General features: G+C 42.1%; 1 protein-coding gene across 4 annotated transcripts in view; it reads right to left on the bottom strand.

The window, feature by feature from the left end:
* LOC117272262 (SPRY domain-containing SOCS box protein 4-like) overlaps positions 1-23408 on the bottom strand; it is a 119707-nt gene that overhangs the window by 65745 nt on the left and 30554 nt on the right. Inside the window, exon 2 of one of the 4 annotated variants that reach the window (XM_078173228.1) lies at positions 21184-21242. The exons of 1 other annotated variant lie outside the window; for it this stretch is intronic. The gene's annotated coding sequence lies outside the window, so the exon portion shown is untranslated. Of the gene's footprint in view, positions 1-4534; positions 4977-21183; positions 21243-23408 lie in introns of those variants that run through there. 2 more of the 4 variants (XM_078173227.1, XM_033651084.2) reach the window with 2 other exon arrangements.

The following is a 23408-nucleotide window of genomic DNA, read 5'->3' as shown; positions in this document are numbered from 1 at the left end:
AAATACCAAACATGCATCGCTGGTGATCCAGGAATTGAAACTAAATAGTTTCCAAAAAATTAAACACAGTGTATTCAGACAGACTGAAGTACAGACGATGTATGAACACACACACTGTCTGCTCCTAAATTCTTATATTCCTCTCATGCTTGCTGTGTCACCTTAAAATCCATGGTGCCCTAAGGGAGGACCATTAGTGTTACAGTGATTGAGCACGCCTTTACAGACACCTACGCAAAACCTATTCATCTCTCTCTCACATACACATATGGACACACACACACATACACACAGAAGGCCTTGGCGGTGCCATCCATAAAGCTCTCTCTGGGGTAGCAGCAGATTCAGGTGGCAGATTCACAACCCCAGCAGTAATGAAACTGAATCAAAGTCTGCCTGAATATGACGCACTGCTGCTGCCTCGCTCGTTTAACATCTGACCCGCTTGCACAAGACTGTGATGAAACGCGTTACACCCACACGAGCCGAACGCAACCCATGAATAATTTTTTTTTAACACTCATGATGTGATGACATCTAAAGCAACACTTGGGACACTAATTTTCGTTAGTTTCACTAGATGGTTTTAAACATTTAAGAGAGGGAGACTTAAAAGCTAAGAGTTCAAATCACTGTGACGTCCCGGTAATAATTCTGGGTAGACACCTGGCAACTGATTTGAACTGTGAAAATATGTGAAATCGACAAACATTATTTATTTGTCTTGTCGTTTTCAGCTGTAAATGTAACGTTCAGAGATATATAGTGATACACGGTCTGTCCTGTCTGACGTTACTGCGGGGCTTATTTTATGTACTGTGTTGCTTTGCTTTTGTCTATGGTGAACCACAGAAGCTGAGCAGTGTACTGCTGTGGACAGAGGCTGCAGCAAAACCTATTTTAGCCACCTAACAAAATCAATATCAGTATAAGTGTACTCTATATTTAGTATACTTTCACTGCTTTACCTTAAAAACGAATTGATCGAGGCAGACCAGCAACTCCCGTGTTCTAAAATTACTCTTTTTGTCAATGGAGTCTGGTGGCTTTGAGATAATGGCTTCAGTTCCTCCTTTCCGAAATGACTGTCTGACAAGAAGGTAATGAGGTGAAAATATGCTAAATAAAGCATACACTTAAACTCATATTGATTTTTTTAGGTGGCTAGTAACTAATCAATTTGAGCCAGTGTTTTCTTGGCACTGTTTCATTTAGTGTACGTGCTGTGGAGGGTTTGGAAACAAACATTTTGATTTGGTCTATTAGTGATCTGGGAGAAAATTTACAATTGTAATAATCAATTAATTGTTTAAATCATTTATCAAGTAACAACACAACAAATCTACAGCCATACATGCAGCTCTAAGGAACGGTGATGCTTTAAGCTAAGTGCTAATGTCAGCACAGTGTCATATGCTGGTTTTTGTGCTAACATGCACAGAAGTGGATGTAGCCACTGTGACATCACCCACTGGATTGTGGACTACTGTTTTAACCTTCTGGAGTCGACGGACGCGCCGGTGCATCCAAATCACATGACCGATTTAAGATGACATAGCAGCAAGACCCAGCCTCACTGAGTCTCCGTTTCAACTTATGTCAAAAGTGTGAACTTCAAACTATATACCATTTTTTAATTGTGTTGATAGGCCAAGTAAAACCTAGACTGACAAGTCAGTCTTTAGACGCTTTGCTTAACTAAAGACTGATCTTTCTCCCTGATTTTGTGTTTAGATGGGCGGACACAATTTCAGAGTTTAAAAAAACTCCCTACGTTGCAGAATCAATAGTAAATCCGCAGGGCGGTCCTTCAGTGGCTCGCTGAACTCTTGTGCTCGTAAACATAGTCTGACTGCGTTAAAAGTTTTAAACAAAGTCGCTGTAAGTCCTTTATTTCCACAATCTTGTGGACTGAGCACACGTTTGATAAAACGGAGTTAAATCTCTTGGCATCCATTTTCAAGCTCTCTGTGTGTTTGTTTCCTTGCGGACGAGAAAAGGAGGAGCGCACATTTCCGAGAAGGCGTGTCCTTTTCAAAAATGCAAGAGGCGTTGCTTTGTTGCCGGCCGTTTTCTCCGGTGTGTTAAACACACTTTAGAAAGGAGTGTCCCAAGACTATCAGAAGGCGGAGATCTCTGATTGTCTGGTGGCGAGACTAAGTAAAACCAGGCTTATGATAAATAATTTATGCCATGCTTTTTCCTGAATATTGTTGTCACGTTTGGTTTGCGTTTGGTGTAGGAATAAATGGTAAAAATGGGCTATTCTAAGGAAAGTGCTCGCAAGCAGAAAATCCTTTCCTATTGGTGGTGTTTTTTGTGTGATTTTAGGTCCAATGTGTTAATGCAGTATGTCAAAATGAAAAAATAACTGTAAAGTCACACGTGTGAGGTTGTGCTGAAAAAAATGTCACCAAACAAGGCAAAGTAAACAGTTTTTAAGGTGAAATTTAAAGGTAAAATCAAAAGTAGTCAAAAACGGCCAATTATATCTTGACCCCAAAGGGTTAAAGCCTGGGGCTTGGCATTTTAGCCATCGCCACTTTGTTTTTTGAAGCCATAAGTGACCATATTTGAATGAGAGGGTGGACATGTCAGCTGTCTGAGAACCCAAGGATACAGCTGTAATTGCAACTTGTCAAGCATACTCTGCTTTCTCGTCTATTTCACCCTAAATAGGACCATCATTTACAAAATAAACATCATGCGGTATTAAAGAAGACTTCAGGCTATCAATTGAGACCATAAACTAATTGGAAAAATGTTCACTGAGATAATAAGTTAAGTGAGAAGCAGGATCATTCTCCCACAAATGTCAGTACAATCTGACTTTTTGTTCAACCAGTGGAGTCACCCACTGCTGGCCATTAGAAAGAATGCAGGTTTAAGGCACTTCTGCATTGGCTTCACTGTGCAGAACGAGAGAAAACCCCCTGGCTGCTTAGCAGGCAATGCCACAACATATTGACAGTCTTAGCTTAGTGTTAGTATGCTAATGATTGACAATTTATGAACAAAGAAAAAGCATAGAAATGCAGTTAGTTATCCTGATACTTGGTTTAAAAATATTCAACAAATAATTACTTTGACCATATGATGGCCACCATGAATGTCTGCACAATATTCTATGTCGGTACAGTCAGTGGATGGTTGAGACACTTCATCCTGAATCAAAGTGGTGAACAGTCAGATTGACATTTCAATCTCAGTAGGCGTGAAGATAGCATGGCTAAAAACTGCCCAAACATTTCCTGCTCTCAGATGTGAGGATTTGCTGCTTTCCTATTTTTATACCATTGTTCATTAAACATATCTGGGATTTGGACCAGTGGTTAAGCAAAGTGAGCAATCAGAAGGTGTCACTTTGTGCTCTGGAAGCTGGCAATTAATAGAACCAGCAATCGAACGATAATCGACAGTTCGTGGAAATAATTACCTCTGTGACACACACACACATAGGTTTTTTGATTGAGGCACTTGTCGGTCTCACCCAATGTTCTCCAAAATTGCCCTGTTCAAAGTGGAACATTGGGTGCTGTGCCAGGACATTTGATGGGGAAAAGTACATCCACACAAGCACACACACACAAACAGCGTGACACCGAGAAACCTCCCCGCTGTTCTCGCATTGCAACCAGAGAAAGGCAGAAAACAAAGAGAAAACAAGGAAGGAAATTAAAAACAGTGCCTAAAAAAGAGCTTATTTAAATAAAGGGACTAACTATAGACGGCAGGCAGAGAGGCTGCGGTGGAGGAAGGCTGTATGGATGTGACAGAAATAAAGAGAACACAAACAATGGGAGAGATGGAGAGAGAGAGGGAGAGAGAAACTGAGGTCAGCAGCTGACAAAACAAAGGATAAAGTCAAAAAAAAGGAGGTCTGCGATCTCTCTATCCCAGGATGGACCACACAAATACACCCTCCCACCCCAATCCATAGACTAAACACACACTGGGAGAAGAGCTACTGCAGGCAGTGCGGAGCAGGGCGTCAGATTAGGGGTGTTTGTAACATATAGACAAACAGTGTGTTTAAAAATAGAGAGCAGGATCTATCCTATTATTGTGTGTGAGCGGGGGAAATCCTCGGGTAGCCTATCCCAGAAGTCTCAACTCTGTCTCTCCCAAACAAAAGCACAAAGACACACATACACACACACAGGGGCATCCCAGTTGGCCAGCTGGGGCCTCGAGATCATTAAGAGAATTAAAGGCGACAGGAGATGAGCCATAAGGGGGGAGAGAGGGAGCGAGGAGGAGAGGCTGAGTGCCTGGTAGCATCCAGACTAAAGAAAATGTTGAGTGTATCTACAAAAGGTAAAAAAAAAAAAAAAGCAGCTTGTGTTGTCTAATGTAAAAGATTTAAAAACTAGTCATATTTAGAGCCACTTTTAACCCACATTCATGCACATAAATAAGCACAGAGCATCACATACTGTAGCCGCTACTCTATTTCCTCCACAAATACACACACACACTCCTGAAATAGTAACAATCTTTCAGAGAGACATATTCCAGTGATGACACACTACACCTTGTAGACAGCACAACAGATCAAGCCGCTTACAGTGAATCTCCAGTGACTCTTCTCCTGTCTCGCTGCATGTAGCTGCTCAGTCCATGTTCACATCCAAACGGCAGCCAAAACAGCAGATAAACTCCTCCGGCCAGCCACCGGCAAAGAAGAAGAACCCGAGCAGACAGGAGGAAGAAGAGACCAGCAGCCGGCAAGTCTGACTGAGAGAGACAGAGAGAGAGCTGCCCACCTCTCCCTCCCTTGTTCCCTCCCTCTTTTTCCCTTCCCTGGAGCTTATCTGTCCCGAGGCTATCACTTCTTCCTCACCACCCCACCTTCCCCCGACACACTTGGGCTTCCAACTCTGAGGAGTGTTTCCAAGGCAGCGCCGTCATGACATTCTCCGCTGACAACTACAGCTCTGAACAGACTTTCAGCCCCACTCCAGTTTCAGTTCCACTTCAGTCTTTCCGAGAGAGAGAGAGAGAGAGAGAGAGAGAGAGAGAGAGAGAGGGAGGGGGGGGGGGAGAGAGAGAGAGAGAGAGAGAGAGAGAGAGAGAGAGAGAGAGAGAGAGAGAGAGAGAGGGGGAGGGAAGGAGAAGAGAGAAGAGGGAGACATGAAGGGCTGAAAGCCGATCCCCTCTGATCTCATCAAGCAAAGTTACCAACAGCAACCAGACCGACAGGCAGCTGAGAGAAACACCCGGTTCACCTCCCTCCCACCTCCCAACTCCCCCCTTCTTACAAAGAGCTCACACCGAGCCAACCAACCTCCCCCCTCCCCCCTCTGGCACACACCAACACACACATACACGTGCCACAGACACTGCACGAGAGGAGCACGTTGAAGGCATCAAGGTGAAAATACCTGTCCTGTCATGTCAGCAAAATGTGGAAACTCTTGAAAGAAAGACGCACTCATTGAGACTCTTCACACAGTGTTAAAATTATTGTTGCAGAATCCATTTCCTACTTCACATTTCTGCTACTGACTCACAACATCCAGCGCTGTCTAGGTGATGACCTGCTCTGTTTTGTTCTGCTCCATTGCTCTCTGTTCTTTCCTGTCGTCAGATCTGCACATTACCGCATAACTTGGCTCTGAGGTGATGTGATGACTAAGTTCATTTGTCAGCCTTTAGCCGTTAGAGCTTTTTCCCGCAGCATCAGTCATTCACAAAGTCGGGGAAGTGAGGGAAGAGTTGGGGAGGTCACATCCACACGTTCCAAAAAACCTCACATATACACTGCTCTCACACTGTACACACAAATGGCCATCTGTTCCTTTCACTAGTAGAACTTTTCACCTCCATGTGGCATTTAAAAATAAATCACGCATGCATAAACATCAACACTAATGCAGGACTACTTGTGTGTGTGTACATGTGTGTGTACACTTACTTTTTCCATACATACACACACATGCATTGCGGTGAGACAGACTAACAGTGTTTGCAGTCATGCAGGACTGAGCCCAGCCAGCTCACTTCCTGTATGGACTTCCTTTTCCCAGGGCTGCAACGACCACCGGGGAACCAAACTCCACACAGCACCACCGCTCCCACCATATCATTACATCACGTGTGCAGTGGCATTGAATGTAACATGCAGTACGAGAGAGATGCGGGACGGTAAATCGTGGTTTTGTCTGACTTTTGCTCTCAGACACCTATGATTAAAAAAGAGAGGATGCATTTAAGTGGGAGCTGGTGCACACTAACATACAGACACACAAATGCACACTGCATGTTTAAATGACTAGTTTGACACTTTGAGAGAAACGCTTTGTCGCTTTCTGGTGGAGAGTTACAGATTGATACCACTCCCATGTCTACCCTTTAAATATAAAGCTGGACAGCCAGGTTAGCATAGCTTAGCTAACTGGCTGCTGGTTAGCTGCCAGTTAGGTTTAATACGCACAAAAAACAAATTGAAATACAACTTCCTGTCTCCGCAGGTTGCCTGGAAACAGAGTCAAGAAACACTCGAGTTGCCATTTTTACACTTGGTGTTTTGTAGTTCATGTTGATTTGAGAGCTTTAAAAGTATGTGGACAGAGCAGGCTAGCCATTTCCAGTCTTTTCGCTAAGCTAAGCAAACCAGCTTCTGGCGATAGCCTTTGCAAGTCTTCAGACCAAAATCAGGTCTGCATTAAAACAACACTAGAGACTGGAGTGGCGACTGGTGGGGTCGTTTTGCTTAAGGTGCAGCTGAGATACAATCCAGGAAGTCCTAGTTGGATGACCCTGTGTCACTGCACAAGCCTCTTTTTCACTGCCTGCTCGCTGTGGGAAAGTTGCGCCGTTATTCTGCCTCACTGTTGGGTATAAAATGTACAAACAGAATGGGAGCAGAGTTGCTCCACTTTTAATGCAGCAGCAGAGGTAGTTAACACAGTCGAATCTACATCTGTGTGCCGTTTTGATGACATCTTATGTGTGCAGCCCACCACCTGGAGATTTAAAAAGCAGCTAATAGCAGTTTGCAACTAACTCAAAGAAGAACTGACAAAAATGTCTGCACTGGGGGGACAATGAGGCTCGTGAGCTCCTTATGCTCCGAGCAGAGGGTGTAATCAACTGACACAAATCGGGCAAGGTAAATGATTGTTATCAGTCAAAAAGAAAGTCCAGAGTGCTCAGAAGGTTCATCTAATCATGTGATGAAGGTGCTCTTTGGTGGGAATAAAGACGTCAAAAAAAGGAAAATCCAAGGCACTCTTCTTTAAATGTATAGAAAGCCTTTATTCAAAAAATGGCTATTTCATTTATAAAAAGTTAAAACATGATTAAAGTGGTTGTTATCGCCATTTAATGCCTCTGTTATTGTTTAGAAAGTGTAACACATTTGATATATGTCACAGTTCTTTTGTGTTAGGAATGCTGGCATGCTATCTAAAAATCACCCATTATACCAGTGTTGTTGCAGTAGTATTGCAGGATCTCTGAAAAAAAAGAGGGCCTCCAAGCTGCATTATTTCACACAGAGCTTCCCAGTTTAAGCTTTAAACTTCTACTTTAAAGTCAGATCATTTGTGCAGACTATGGAACTGACCTACACTTAAAAGCTCTTATAGATGTTGAGAAGTGAAATAGGCATTTAAAAAAACTTTTCAGCACACACAGGAACACACACACACACAAAGTCTGTCCACATAAAGCGGGTCAATTGGCCTCATTCAGTCTGGGAAGCTGGAAAAGAGGAAATGTGCAGATCTGTACAAACACACACTGGCGGCCATGGATCACCTGACGCAGACATATAGCTTTGACACATTACCTTTGCCCCGCGCACACATGGAGTTCATACATGAGCACACACACAAACCTCAACTTCCTAACTGACTCGCCGTTATTCTGGACACCCGCCGATGTAGGTCAATGGTTTTGAATGTAAGCAGTCAGTGTAGACTTAACATAACACACACAGGTAAGAAGGAAGGGGCTTTGAAGCTGGGTTGAAAAATCTGCCAAAAAATCTGAGGTTCTGTTTCCTCTAAAGTCACGCTGCTGTGAGGCCAAGTTCAGGTTTTATGGTTTGGAGAAATATTTCACTGATGATTTTCCCAGTAAAATAAAGATTTGCTTAAAAAGTGATGCTTTATTTGTATTTTTAAGCAACTGTGTGCTCATGAAATAAGTTTAAATTCTTGGCTGTTTTTGTTAACACTGGCCTAATTGCTGTAATCCAGTCACTTCTCTTCTTTAATCCTGTTTGCAGCAGAAATCTGTCAGTTCTTTCAGAAAAAAAGGCAGTTAAGAGTCGTTCCTTCCCAGTCCTGGAAGATGATTCTGGATTTGTAATATCACCACGAGACATGACCAGGTGATGGTGCACTCATAGTAAAGCTTTAAAAACTGTGTGCCTGCGGACAGGTTGAATTTCAGAGTCTATGAGGGCTCAGCTCATTATTTTACTGCTGCTTATTTACAATTTAATTTGCATGCAAAATACAAACCCACAAACTCAGCTGCTGGATTAGAGGCTTTTCCGGGGTTTAGTTTTGGGAGGCTTTGCTTCAAACCAGTGGTCACCAAAATTGATTGTGTTGTCCAGAACCATAGCAACAACACACTGTATGTTCAGGTCCTTTGAGGGCACATGTTTAACACTATATATATTTATTATTTGTTTAATTATACAGCTCAGATCTAAATGTTGAAATCGTTTTGACCTGATAACTGTTTTGGTTTACAGTGTGTGCACAGAGAAATTAGAAGGCAGGAAGTTTTCTGCAAATATGCAAAAAAAATACATCTAGTGTACAGTTTTTAGGGCCCATACACATACAGTGTCTTTAACTGCACGGAAAACACGAGGTCGGGTGCTGGGTGCTACTTTTGTGCCTTTTTTGAGCCAGTTTTCAAGAGCGCAGCGGCAGGTTGTGTCTGCGGTGGCTAAGCAGCCTTAACAAGCACCATATCATAGCCTATTTACGCTGTTTATAAGTGTCTGGGCCTATTGTTCTATACCTATGGGACAGATGCAAAGCTCTGACAGCTCTGCACCAAACTGATCAACTTTGTCATATTTACCACAGACTGATATTTACAGAAGAAGGTGATAAGTTGTTCCTTGTCACATGACATGTGATGCACTCTGCTGCATTCTCTTCATTGAAAACAATGAATTTGAGGGTGCAAAAAAATGGCATGTGTACAGGCCCTTATGCTGTCTGTACCATTTTCTGCATCAGAGCGTCAGTAGCCCCTTTGACACTGCCTGTTTAAGGCAGGAATGTCGCCCCGTTACTGCGCCTCACCGTTGTTTATAAAGGGTACAATTGCGGAATGGGGGGACCAAGTTGTCTCACCTTTAAGACGGCAGCAGAGGTATTACCAGCATCACAATGACATCTGTGTAAAAGGGACGGCTGGCAGGACGGGACGATGGACTGGACAGGTGTGGCGTTTTGACGAAGACCAGGAGTTTTTAAAAGCAGCTAGAGCAGTTAGCGGCTAACTCAAAGAAAAACAGCATCCGAAAATGTCCGCAAACTGGGGAAACAATTAAGTCCAGGAGCTCCTTACCTACCAAGTATGGGACGAGATCAACCACCACGATAGGGACGGTAAAAGATTGTTTTTTGTTATTGTTATGCCATTGTTATTGTTTAGAAAGTGCTGCCAACACATATGTTTCATGTCACACTAGAGGCCAACACTAGTATTGCACATCACGCCTATCAGGCCTCTTTTGCTTCCAGGACACCGGCATGCTATCTGTAATCACACACTGAGGCGGCATTATACCAGTGTTGTTGGGTTTTATTTAAAAAAGCAAAGACAGCATATAGAAGGGACTTCGTAGCCGCCTTATTGAGCGATTCATGTGTAAAAAGGGCTAACGACCATGTATCACTATGTGAATTATCAGTCCTGCGTAAATCCACTAAAACAAATTCTTGTGCATTTTGAAGTTACTGTACTTTCTAAGAAAGGGATTCAGACGCTCCTCTACAATCCTGAATACAAAACCAAAGATACAGTTTGACATTAAGGCTTCAAACGGAGCAGTGAGCCTGTGGTACATCCCCCATCTTCTCTGCTGGACCCTGCCGTAAATTGCCCCTTGATTTTCTGCCTCAAGGCACATTCACACTTAAGGGACCCCATGGGGTCTAGGGAGAGTTTGTGTGTGTGTGTGTGTGTGTGTGTGTGTGTGTGTGTGTGTGTGTGTGTGTGAGATAGAGAGAGTTAATCTGCAGGACAATAGGGGCCCTGTCCTCACCCCCCACACACAGAATTAGGGCTAGGGGGCTCACAGCTGAGCAGCTTACTGACAATAGAAACTGGAAGTGTGTGTGCATGTGCATTTGTGGGCGAGTATATGTGTGTCTATGTGCATGCGCGCACTGCCTCCTGCCAACACACGTGTCAACCACAAAGCCATCCAACTGTCCACAAGGCCCAGGGGAGTAGAGGTCGACAGAGAGGGAGGGATAGAAGGATGGACGGACGGATGGATGGAAGGGTAGAAGGGGAGTACAGAAGAAAGGAAGTGGGAGGAACAGGGGTCTGAAGCCTCGGGGTGAAGGGTGAAGACAGTTACAGGGAGAGAGGAAAGTAAAAAAAGAGAAACAGTAGATGGTCGGATTACTGTGTACAGATGGCAGAGAGAGGGTGACAGAAGCTCGTTCAGTTTGAATGAGGTAATAGTGAAAGGGGGATGACGAAGGACACACGGGCGGATTTTGTAATCAGACGATCAGCTGTTGTTTTCACACGTGGACCCAGATACACTAAAACATTTATATTCCCATATTTGTGAGGACCCTAATTATCTACTCTCACCTAAAACCTGGGGTATTTCTTTGCCAAGTGCAGAGATTTCTTGGAGTCTTACTGTTACAACAAGGTTGCCAAGCACATTGAAAACTCCAGGAAGTCACAGCAGCCAGCCAAGAAAAAGTCCATACAAAACCCCTTGAAAAACCAAATCCTGTCCTTTTGACATTTGGGTTTTTTGTATGGATTAAACGAGATGTATCATGTTAAGGAGTTTCTCTTTCTCCAGTCTTTATTCAAAGCTAATCGTCACCTGGCTGTAGTTTCAAGTGTAGTGTACAAACATGAGTGTTGTATTGACCTTCATATCTAGTGGTAAATAAAAACTGTTGAACTATTCCTTTACACCTACATCTTAACAATAATCTAACATCATCAACCACAAAGAAATATTCTGCAAAATTCATCCTAATTCTTTGCCTTATTTGATCATTGCTTTCATGTTTTTTGCACCAGTGTAAGGTTTTCAAGAAATTCTCCACTGCAACTGCAAAGAAAAACCAGCATTGTACATCATGTACATCACTCTTCATCACTCTTCATTGCTTCTTTTCATCTTTAAGTTAAAGCTTTTTTTCTTGCAAAGACAACTCCAGTGTTCCCTCTGGATTTGGTTCGGCCACTTTCCTTTATAGCACAATTACCCTCCCCTGAGTGATTGACTTGTGTCTCCTTTTTGAATCTTCTGTTGATGTAGTAGTAATTTAGGCTCCATCAAAACTAAGAAGTTTTACATTTTTTAAAATGGTGTTTAAAAACAAAAATGATCTCCATACACATGAGTGCTTTGACAGAAATAATCTCTATCCATACTAACACACCTGAAAACGCATATAACATGACCATCCACAAACACTGGGCACGCACCTGTTGATGTTAACGGGAAGCAGATTGTCTACTCTGTGGTTGGTTGCCAAGGGTACATTCACACCAGGATAGTCCGGGAGACTTGGTTCGATTGGGCAGGGAATGCTGAAAAATTTCACACCTTCATTTGGTTCGGTTCACTTTCACACTGCCCTTTTTAAAGCAGACCAAACCGCCTGGACAACGTCACAGTTACAATAGCTGCTCGTTTGGGTGTGGCATTGCCTGAAATGACCACTGACCAGGAAGAAAAAAAGCATGAGGAAGAAGAAAACCCGGCTCATCGATTGGCCAGGACTGAAAATGGAAATCCATCCCCTACGCCAGCTTGGTCACCACAAAAACACCAAACAAACGAACCAAACTATCCATGGAAGCAGACCAGGGTTCTTTAAAGTGGACCAAATAGCACCAGTGTGAATGTGTCCTTAGTTACAGTTAAATATGACAGAGGAAGCATAGCAATGGCGAAAATTAAGACCTGAGATTTCTTTGCTTGGACCAATGACGAGGTGGAACTGTTACTGAACTGAAAGTAACCTGAGTATAAGGCAATCAAGGCGGCACAAAACAACAACTGGGAGTTGTTGCAAAGCAAATACAGCGACATATTAAGGCATTACCAGGAGCTGAAGGAAACCTCGACACCAGGAAAGAAGTATCGACACAAGGGATGAAGGGATGAAGCCACAAAGTGTATGTAGACCCAGCTATAATGTTTTAGCTCGACATGTCATGCCTGATAAGACCCTCCGGAAGCAAACGTGAGTGTTTTTTACACAGTAGTATGTGCACTAGGCGTTAATGTACCCAAACTGTTGTTGCTAAGGCAGAAAATATAAAACACAATTCTAATCCTTACACTTTTCAGTTCTCAGTTCTCCCCCTATAATAGCCTCTTTGAGGAGCAATGTCTTCGTATCAGAGGGTTGTCCCCATGCCCCTCGGCCTGTAAGGACATCCATACAAACACCAACATTCAGCTGTCATAACGTGTGGACACAAAAGAAAGGCCAAGTGGAAACACAGAGCCACTCCACTCCTTTCCCTCTCACACGCACGTCGATACAGATGCTGGCCATTGGAGTACAGCAGGTAGGCATTAACTCAGCCTGGCTGCATAATCAATGATGGTAAATGGAGGTAGCAGGAGGGACAGACAGCAATCTGCTGCTTTCATTTCCCCTCTCTCCCTCGCTCTCCATTAAAACACAACCTTTCCATGTCTTGTTTCATTATAGGAAAGCTCTCTAAGTGAGTCACAGTCTCGCTGCGTATAGCACACATGCAGCTTTCTCTCTCTTTCAAGCTCTTCAATTACACTGTCACAGGGTATCATATCTGCCCCTCGCTCTCAGCACAATATACAGCTCTCTCTTTATAAAGGACGTGTCTTCAGTGCTGCAGATGCATCTGAAAACCTTGTTTGAAGTTTTCCATCTGCACTAGCATCGCCAGAGTGTTTTATTATAGTAGCTGTTCATGCTCTTATCCAGCTTTTGTGAGCCACTTAAGCCCAACACTTACACCAAATCTGTATTTCAGAAATTTTGAAGGGTTGTTTCTTTAAAAGTCTTCAGAAGGGAGCGAGTCAGCAAGTCTCAAAAACACTTCACATGACAATAAGAGGCACATGACGATCATCTGTGAGTGTTTCCTGTTTACACTACATCATCATTTTCAAAAATATCTATTTTCAACACTGGTGCACTGTGTGTGCGATGTTTCAGTTTTATATCAGTTGAATTTATGTCCCTCCCTTGCTCTTTTACAGCTGCCTGCCTGATGGCTTCTTTCTCACCATCCTCCTCTCCCTCCCTCCAGCCCTTCACCTCCCTCTCCCTGTGCTCCACATCTCTTCTATCTCTGTTCATCCATCCATCAATTCAGCACCTCCCTCTCGACTCCTCTCCTCCCACAATTTTTTCCCCTGCCAATCCTCTTCCTCTTGTCTCCCCTGAGTTCTCCCTCACTGTGCCCTCCCTTCTCCGCCCGCTCCTCCTCCCTTTTTTTTCCAACATCTGCTGGTCTGCGTCTGTCACTGCTGACCCCTCGTTGCCACGTGCCAAGTCCTCCTATCGGTGTCCCACAGAGACCCTAAATCATTAACACACACACACACACACAAGCGCACACACACACAGTTCGGCTTGTGATAGGTGGCTGTCTCCCACCCACAGAGAGCGAGAAAAGCCCACGATTTTAACTTCTGATTGCAGACTCTCATTACACTGCTGTATCATTTGTCAATTAAATGTCTTACAAAGGCCAAATCCTTCAATTAAAAAGGGGCCTGGACAACATGCGCGCGGAATCTCAACAGATTTAAGATCATCGCTCGGAAGTGCTGATTACACTACAGCTACAGACACATCAGCGCTGACACTGGCATTAAATGGGTTCTAAAACACACAAGTTTAAAGTCTCCCCAGCTAATGAGAAAGTTTGTGCTGTTCAGCAAAAGAAATGGGTCACATACAGCTAAAAAGTTAGAGAAGTATTTCACTGCGAAAAAGATGGTCTTTTCGTAAATCTGGGCTGTCTGTGCAGCAGAAAGATACCAATACTTTTGAAACTGGTGGACCATGACCAGAGAAAACAGAGACAAAGAAATGTGGTATTCGCTTTTGCTCAAGAGGTAGAAAACCTGCAACTACCAAAGTTTGTTGTGCTGCACCTCACCAAAAAACGCTTCTGCTGGTGCGTGACATCAGGGCCTGTGTCCACATTTTCTCTCAACACCTTCATCTTTTGTCAATTGTTCCCAAAGAGGAGAGAGCGTATACGGCTACATGCAGCCGCCTAGAGAAACAGCGCTGCACCCAGCATCTTTTTCTAGAGCGCTCCGCAGCTACACCGAGCTATTCTAGTTGAAAATTTCTGAGCTTTTTAGAGAGGCGTTTGTGATGTCATTGCCGCTACTTTAGCTACTGTATATGTCAGTCAGAAATGATCACAACAAAGACAGATGGGCACTGAATGTTCACCGTACGTACACCTTGTAAGCTTGTTAACTGTGTAGTCAACCCTCTATTAATGTAGCCTTATGTTAGCTATCTAGCTAATATTAGTGTCAAGATATTGTTGTCATAGAAACCACAGCCCTATGGGACTGTTTTCCTGATCGCACTCCTGCCCACTCCTGCTGGATATCTGACTATTATCGCCCGCTCCAGCAGAGTGTGTAATCTTTTCCCATCCATTACCAGAGGGTGTGTGTCAGCTTTGTATGGCAACTGCTGCAAACAATTTCCCTCGGGATAAATTATTTTATCTTATCTTAGCTTTGATCCATATCCACAAACATTCTGATCATACATGCCTGCACAACAGATTAATTTTACTGTTGTATTAATAAGGATGTGCATACCTGTAGGTCAAAGTAGCAAAATTACACTCTAGTGCATGATTACATTCATAATTACAGTTATTTTGGTATCTCTAGGATTCAGTGTTGTTATTATTATCTGTAATATTTCTGAGAAATTCCTCCAAACATCTGACTTGTCTTGTTTTTCTTTTGTGCTGTGCTGTCCTGCTTTTACCCTCTTTTCCACTTCACTTGTTTACACCAATCCTTCATGTTAATTAATCTCCAGGACCTGAATGCTGTTTTGTCTGCCTGCTACCAGTGGCAGCAAAGAGAAAATTGCCCATTCCTGCAAAAGTTATTTTAGATGTTATCTTTGTGGTTAACTTCAGACTGAGTTGCCGTCATGTTCACATTCATACGGCGCTAAGTGTCTCGTACTTAAGCAGCATTTAAAATCTAACATGGTTTGTTGAAAATTGTGATTAAAGGCTTCAAAGGGCTCTTAATGCACACAATATTTTTGGGACAATGTTTCAAATACTTAACAATAAATTGTGCAAAATTCTGAGTGTTTTCCTTTTTTAGACTAGTCAACTAGTCTTCATTAAAATTTTCATTTAGTTGACAGGGAAATAAGTCGCCAGGAACATCCCAGATCAGAACTGCTTAGTTTTTATGTTTGATCTCATTTTTTTTGCAGCCTTCATTTTTCACAATACAGGAAACAGTATAGCACATACTTTCTGTTCACAAACTCTCGCATTACAGCTAAACTGTACACTCAAACATGTTGCTGAAGACATTTTAAGCAAATAAAAATGGGCAACGGAGCGGTAGAATCTTGGTTTATATTTGATCAACACAGCTACAGTTTGATCTAAATTTGAGGGAAATTAAATTTTCGCTGGCCAATGAGCAGGGAGATCTGAGCACTGGTAAGATGGAGGGAAGTTTACCACAGTTCATTTACACACACTACCCACATTGCTATGATACAAAATTGATTGAAAATCTGCACAGTGTCCCCTTAAGGAGTCAGTGTCTGTATCAGCGGCAGTAAAGAAGTTTTGGTAAATCTCTTTTACTGACCAATCTGAAAGGCAAGAAGTCTGAAGTGTCGCCTTAAAGGCACACTGTAAATTTAGCTTGTGCTCAGGCTGCAACAATAAGAACATTATATGGCAATATACAGCAGCTTACCACAGGAGGATGGAGAAAATATGTCCATAACATCAAATTGCTTCTAGCACACTGCCATCTCTCCCATATATACTGTTTTACAGACTTTACACTTGTTTTTTTTGCGGCCCACGGCATTCTAGACTAGTTTTTATTATCAACATGATTCTGAACATGTCACACCCTGTGAAATCAGCTTTTCTTTCATATCACTTCAAGGTCCAGCAACTCTGAAGATAATGCAGGAAACAAATCTCCTCAGAGAGATCTGCTAGCCTTTGTGTCTGGACCTCATTCATTAACTGTGTCCCTCGATCCCACATGTATACTGTAATGATTGCCCATGAATGTGCCGATTGTGCGATCTGGGTAGAATAGTTATTTTTTTACTGAATCAACCATTGTTTCAGAATCTGAGTCATGACTTCAAAACAGTCAGGCAGACAGACAATCAGATAAATACAGACAAATACAGATAAAGAAAAATAGAGACGGAGACAGAGGTAATCGCCGGAGACACAGATGTATTATCTCTACCCACATACACACACACACTTGAACACGCTGCTGGTCAGACAAGCAAAAGGAAAGGCAGTCAGGCTTTTGGGTCTTTCACTATCACAATGAAACGGCAGAATATAGATTTAGTTTTATCTCTTGTCAGACATCGTTAAATGTTGTCATGAAAGATGAACACACTCACCACACAGTAATGGAATTTCTGTACAGCAAAATGTGAGTTAATGTGTGTGAGTGTGAAATTAACACCGGGCCACTAAGTCATGACTCATTCATGCATTCATCAGACTACTATAATTGCTCATGGGTTCAGCTACTGTACTTTAAACTTCTTTAAATAATGGTTAGGACTGAAATCCACCTTATTCAGTGTTGAGTCTACATGGACATGTCTTTATTCTGTGTGTGTGTGTGTGTCTGTACAAAAGTGAAAGGTCAGTGAAATACAAAGACTATAGGGCTGCCTGTCATCAATAAAACACACAGATACTGAGTTATCAGGGCTACATACACAGACACAGACACACTCCTCAACTTACACAACACGTTTAATTTCCTCACTGCCTTTTTCTTCATCTTTCTGGTGTCATGCATTCAGAAACCGTGTCGCAGTGGGTCATAAAATCCGTCTGTTACAGTGGCGTTTAAAGTTCCCATCAACCCCCAAGTTGCATGTTTTCCATTTACCGAATGTCACGCTGTGCACAGAGGCCCGTTTACAAAATGTGACATTAGCCTTGTCACACAGACTGACATGCACTGTGTCATGTTGTCATACTGTGATGCCGCCACTGCCAACGACCACAAAGAGGGCCCGCCCCCCCACCAAGTTTGACGTGTGTTGCTTTCGTCTGTCTCTCTCGTTGAGTTAACATTTCTGCATGTTTATGTGTTACTCAGCGAAACAGAGGTGTAACCATGTCATAATGAAACATCATTTGTACCCATAATTCACGGCTGGAACACCTGCAGCACATCTCGTCCTGTGAAAGTGAACAGGCTGCCAACATGTTCGTGGCCAGGTGGTGCTAAAATAACAACATTTTAACTATCAAGTGAAAATCACAAACAAAACAAACAAACAACAAACTAATTACAAACTCTGAAAGTCATTAAGGTTTGACATTTTAAAAATGGTTGTGAGGAGCCTCGAGGTTTAACATTTCCAAAGCTTATTTTTTAAAATATTTTGAAATTGCTTGCTAGTAGTTTTCTTCTTCCTGCTATTCATGGCATGTCGCTTTTGTGTTGCATCACCACCACCAACTGTCTGTCAGCTGGGTCTTCAACACGGGGCCTGCGACCCCTAAGAGGGTCCTCAGTAGGCTTGGGCGATATCATGGTATTAAATTTCACCAGGGTATTTAGAAATCCTTTTAGAAAAACTTTAGAAAGTTTGAATGAAGGTTGTTTTACCGTGAGTTAACAAGGCATTTAAGCCTGGCATGGGGGGGGGCAGCCAAATTATTGTTTGATAATTTGATTAAAGTTTTAAGTTGTTTTTTTTTTGTTTTTTTAATTGAAATATGCCTGAAAATATACATTAACATGAATCTAACACGTTAATAGCAAAGATAAATCGGCCTATTCGTTAAAAAAAACAAACATTTAATTTACAGTACACATCATTACTGATTAGCTTACTGTTATCCATGAATTCTTATGTTATCGTGTCAGCTAACTGACGCTACATCACTGTGCAGCATGTGTCCAGGATGGTGACGTGAACTATTTGGCCAACATTTATGCACTATTGAAATATATTAGGCCATTAGCTATACCATTATTTCAAGTGTACAACATTCATGTCACGTGGATCGTTTTGTTACTTCTTAAACTAGAGATTCAGACATACCATCTACCTCAGGAGGCACTGGTGAAAGTGCCATTGCCTTTCAGATTCACCCACTCATCAAAACATTGCTCCATAGCACCACTAGTGGCGCTAAACTCCACAGGGTCTCTAAAGAAAATCTGCATCCTATGTGAAGCATTTGAAGGTCTTGTATGTAGAATTTAATGGCACCTAGTGGAACTGAAACTTCTTCCATGTGCCAAGCGTGTAGGACAGGGGTGTCCACACTTTTTTGAATGGGGGCCAGATTAGTTTATGTGAAAATTATGGAGACACACGCAACTGTTCCATCTTTAAGTGAAAAAGTACTCAACTTTTCACTGCTCCTGAAAGAGGTGGCACTCACTCAGGAAATGTCTGCTGCTAGGTAACCTTTGTTTGTTTTGTCTGTTTATGAAAACACTTAAGTTCCTCCTTCTTAGTTCCTTCTTGGTGCATGTCTACAAACTGTGTGACAGTCATGCTATCATGAGGTAAAAAGAAAAAATGCAAAGTAAACTTGCTTGATTAACCAATACTGTGTGGCAAGCCACAGATGACATATTTTGAAAGACAAGCCGCAGGCTGTTTTAAATTGGTCTGTGGGCCAGACTGGGCCGGACTTTCGACCTACTCAAAAATGCAAATCGCCCTATCTAGAGCCAGTGTTTAATTTGTCTGGTCTGAGCTACTGTAGAAACAACATGGCAGACTCCATGGAAGAGGACACACACCGTATGTAGATATAAACGGCTCATGCTAAAGTAACAAAACACAACTCAGATGATTATAAACTAATTAAAACAGAGTTATGCATATTATATTCCCTTTCAGCCAATACATCACCCTAAATCCAACACACTGGACCTTTAAGCGTGACATTTTTTATCCGCATTTAATCTGAGGTTTCCAATTTAGTCTTTAAGTTTACTATATTATGACTATTTGATTATCTCTGTTGCCATGATGGCAGAAAACTTAGAGCAACAAGAGTTGTTTGAAGTATGTATTCACTTATGATACAATTTAAGCCTATCTTGCACCAATATGTGTTGTACTGCAACTTTGAAATTAAAATCTATATATAAAGAAACAAGTAATATTGCTGCACTTCATGCTAAACTGTAACTAGCAGCCAGCAATGCATGTACAGCATGTCCACTTCATGTATGAATAGTGTGTATAAAGATATAATGTAAATGCAAAAGTAAAGACAAATGCAAAACGAGAGACATAGAAAACAAGATTAATTGTCAAAATGAAACTCAGAAATTTGGAAAAGGACAAGACTATGTTTAGCAGGTCATTAACTTACATAAACACAACTTGTTCAATAACTCAAGGGTTCTTTGTGTTAGTAAACAAACACACACACACACACACACACACACACAGCAGAGCAGAGCAGAGCAGAGCAGAGCAGAACAGAGTGACAGCAGCCACACAGACAGACCTTGTACGACAGCAGGCCTCTGCAGAGCAGGTAAAGTGACACGCAGGAGATGACAGACGGGTTAGAGGAGAGTCGAGGAGTTCAGAGTGGAGCTGAGTGATATCGAGCAGCATTCTGGTCAACACAGCAGCACGGCCAGCAGTTTCTCAGCCCGTAGCAACTTAGCAGCTTATAACAGCTCCATTTCCTCCAGACAGACTGGGGGGGAGCACCAGGACGCTACTGTAATCTACTTTACTTTCGGGATTAGAAGCCCTCTGCAGGTGTCACTCACTGTCTGTCAGCCTGTCCGGCTCCATGTTGACCTCATCCTCACTCGACCACTAGTTCCCTTATGTGTGTCTGGCCTGCTTTTATTCTTGTTCTGCATTTGCATTCAAGCCAGTGTTCTGATATTAAGCTGGTGATGAAGCTTCATTTTGATTCGTCTGCTTTTTAAGAAAGACGCAGATATCATCAGTCATTTTATGAATGATTGTTGATTGCCTTATTAATGAAGCGTTTCACTTTTGATTGTGGGAACATTTTTATCACATGGGGTATAAACAAGAAGATTAAAAGGGGCCGTTCACACGGCTTGTTTTTTGTGCCCTCAGATCCACTGTTGTCAGTGTAGATGCACGGTAAGCACGCTCGATAGTGAAAGCTACACCGTTGCAAGCTTATCATTTTTAGGGTGCAATGGCTACACCCTGAGATAAACAAAGTTAAACTTACAGAACATGCACTACATGTCATATGACGAGAAAGAACCAATCACAGGCGGTAAATATCTTTCCTTTCTTCCGAAGGTATCACCCTCAGGTAAACATAGAGGACAAGTTGATCATTTTAGTGCAGGGTTACCCAGAGCTTTACCTCTGTCCTATGGATAATATTTCAACATACACTTAAAAAGACACAAGGCCTGGAAGACGATCAACTCTGAACTCTGATTTCTAATAAGTAGGTTATGGTCGCTTAGCAACGTCAGGCACAACCTGCCTCCGTGCCCCCGAAAGTTGGCACAAGTCGCAGCCAGCGCCCAGGCTTGTGTTTTCCCGGTGGTAAAAGACGCAGCATGAGCCCACAGACGGCTTTTAAGAACACAATGCTTAGCTCATGATGTCAGAGCTGAACAAGGCAAAGCAACAGGTGTGCACAGCAGCAGTGTTTCACCTTTATTTACATTACCAAATAAGTGGTTTAGATAAGCAGGTTAAACTGAGGACTTACTGCGTTTAAAACCTGTCTGGCTGCTCATGTCTGTGACTCCTTGTCTGACAGTACTTGCTCTATGAAAAAGAAACATGAACACGTTTGATTTCTGCTTTAAAAGTCTTTTTCACATAAACGCAGCTTAATAACTTTTTCATGAGATGTTCCACAAACAAGGATGAGGATAAAAACTTAAGGGGATGCTGCTGATTTCACACATGAAAATCAGTTTACTATTCACCCAGTGAATTATGTAAAATGTTGTGTAATGTTTTTGTGGCTCCAAAGGAGCTTTATAACGTCTGAGAATAAAACCCTGATATCTCTGTTTGGGCTTGAAGACGACAAATGTTAAACAGAAAGCCTGAATTTCAAACTGGGGCAACAACTGAGTTTCAAAGACAAAAGATGTTACAGAGTTGTATTATGGAAGATGTAGTGTTTTTGGAGCTTAACTGATACAACAAAGGCTGATATAGTAACTATAGTTAGCTGATTAATTTGCCAATATCTCTCCGCACCCCTGTCAAATTTTTTGACATTGTCAAAAATTACCTGAACTTCTAAGCATAAGTAATACATAATCAAATAAATATATAAATCTGAAACTGAACAATGTAAATTATCAAGATGGGGCAATTTTTTCATTTTCTTAGCTGATATTTTTCCTCAAAGTCAGTCTGAGATTTTTAGGTACACAAAAACATTAGCATGACTTAGCATATGGAGCCTTCATGCACAACAGTGATCATGGATTGGCAGCATTTCTGTTACTTTTATTTTCAGTATGTTTTTCAATTACTTTTGAGTAACTTCCAGTTAGTAAAAATCTAAATCTAATGAAATTTGAAACAAGATACTTTAGGTTGGAGTAATTCTGTTTAAAGTACTCAAAATACTTTCTTAATGATTTATAACACATAAAAAACAAGACTAGGTCAAAACTTATTCTATGGCTCGAGGTCTTTTATTTTGAAACAGACGCTTTTAATTTGAAACAGGAAGTGGCGGTATTCACCCAATAACACACTCACAGAATTTCGCTGTAGCACTAATAGCACTAGAGCGCTGGACCCTCAGTCAAAGTCAAGCCTAACGCTTCATGTACATGCATTAAAATAAAGAACAATACACTGAGACACTCACACAACAGAGGGGACCTACTTTCTGTGGAGCTGCACACATTGATCAGCTCCATTTTGCTTCACAACCCTCCCCCTTCAGCTCCAGTTGGTGATGTAAGTCCCAGTGGGACTGGCGGAGGCTGCACAGCCCTCGGCCACTATTGGAGGCAATTTCTGCAGATGACGATAGTCCGTAAAACGTCTTACTGGCACCGATTAATCGGCCAAAATGACTGGAAGAACTCTAATTTTGATCACTTTTCTGTGTAAAATATTTTGTCTCGCCCTTCCAGTGTGAAAATTTGCATTTCCTAGGATAGCGAAGACATGACCTGGCCTACTCTCCCTCTGACTGGCTAGTACTCTAGGGGCAGCTATGGCTCAGGAGGTAGAGTGGATTGTCCACCACTAATTGCTTGTGATAGCTGTTCCATCGGAGTGTGAGTGTCTTTAAAATGAGTAGCAGGTGGCACGTTGTAGGGCAGCCTCAGCCACCAATATGTGAATGACTAGGTGAATGTGACATGTAGTGTTAAAGCGCTTTGAGTGGTCGGAAGACTAGAAAGGCGCTATACAAGTACAAGTCCATTTTTTATAGCGTAACCCAGCCCATACTCTACTGTGGAGGGAAGTTTTTAATGTGCCTAGTGTTATTCATGCTACGCAACATGAATACAGATAAATATAAATGGAATTGTTATTTACACAGCTTAATTAGCCCATTGTTTCATTCTGAATCTGAATAGGGACTGCTAATCGGATTATGTGTGCTTCTAACTCACTGTCTCTCCTTTCCCACAGGCAAATAAAAAACAGAAAAAGTTAACACTAGCGGTGGGTGATGTGAGCGCCGGTAAACATTCAAACACTTAAATACCAAGCGATATGTTCAGTTTTGTGCTGACGAGTCAAACGAAGCCAGACCTCTCTGAGAATGTGAGAAAAGACTTTACAAACAAGACAACTGAGTAAAACTCAACGCAGCAACTGAAACAGCAACATACGCTCACACAGCTTATCTGCTCCGGTGAGGGGAAAGGTCAAACTGATGAATATCTGCCTCTGAAAACAAAAGACCTCGGCTCATTATACATCAACCTCACCGAAAACACCCTCATA

Source organism: Epinephelus lanceolatus, chromosome 12 (genome assembly GCF_041903045.1).
Source record: "Epinephelus lanceolatus isolate andai-2023 chromosome 12, ASM4190304v1, whole genome shotgun sequence".
In the NCBI taxonomy this organism is placed as follows: Eukaryota; Metazoa; Chordata; class Actinopteri; order Perciformes; family Serranidae; genus Epinephelus; species Epinephelus lanceolatus.
The sequence above is the reverse complement of the archived record's forward strand: the minus strand, read 5'-3'. Positions and strand labels throughout refer to the sequence as shown.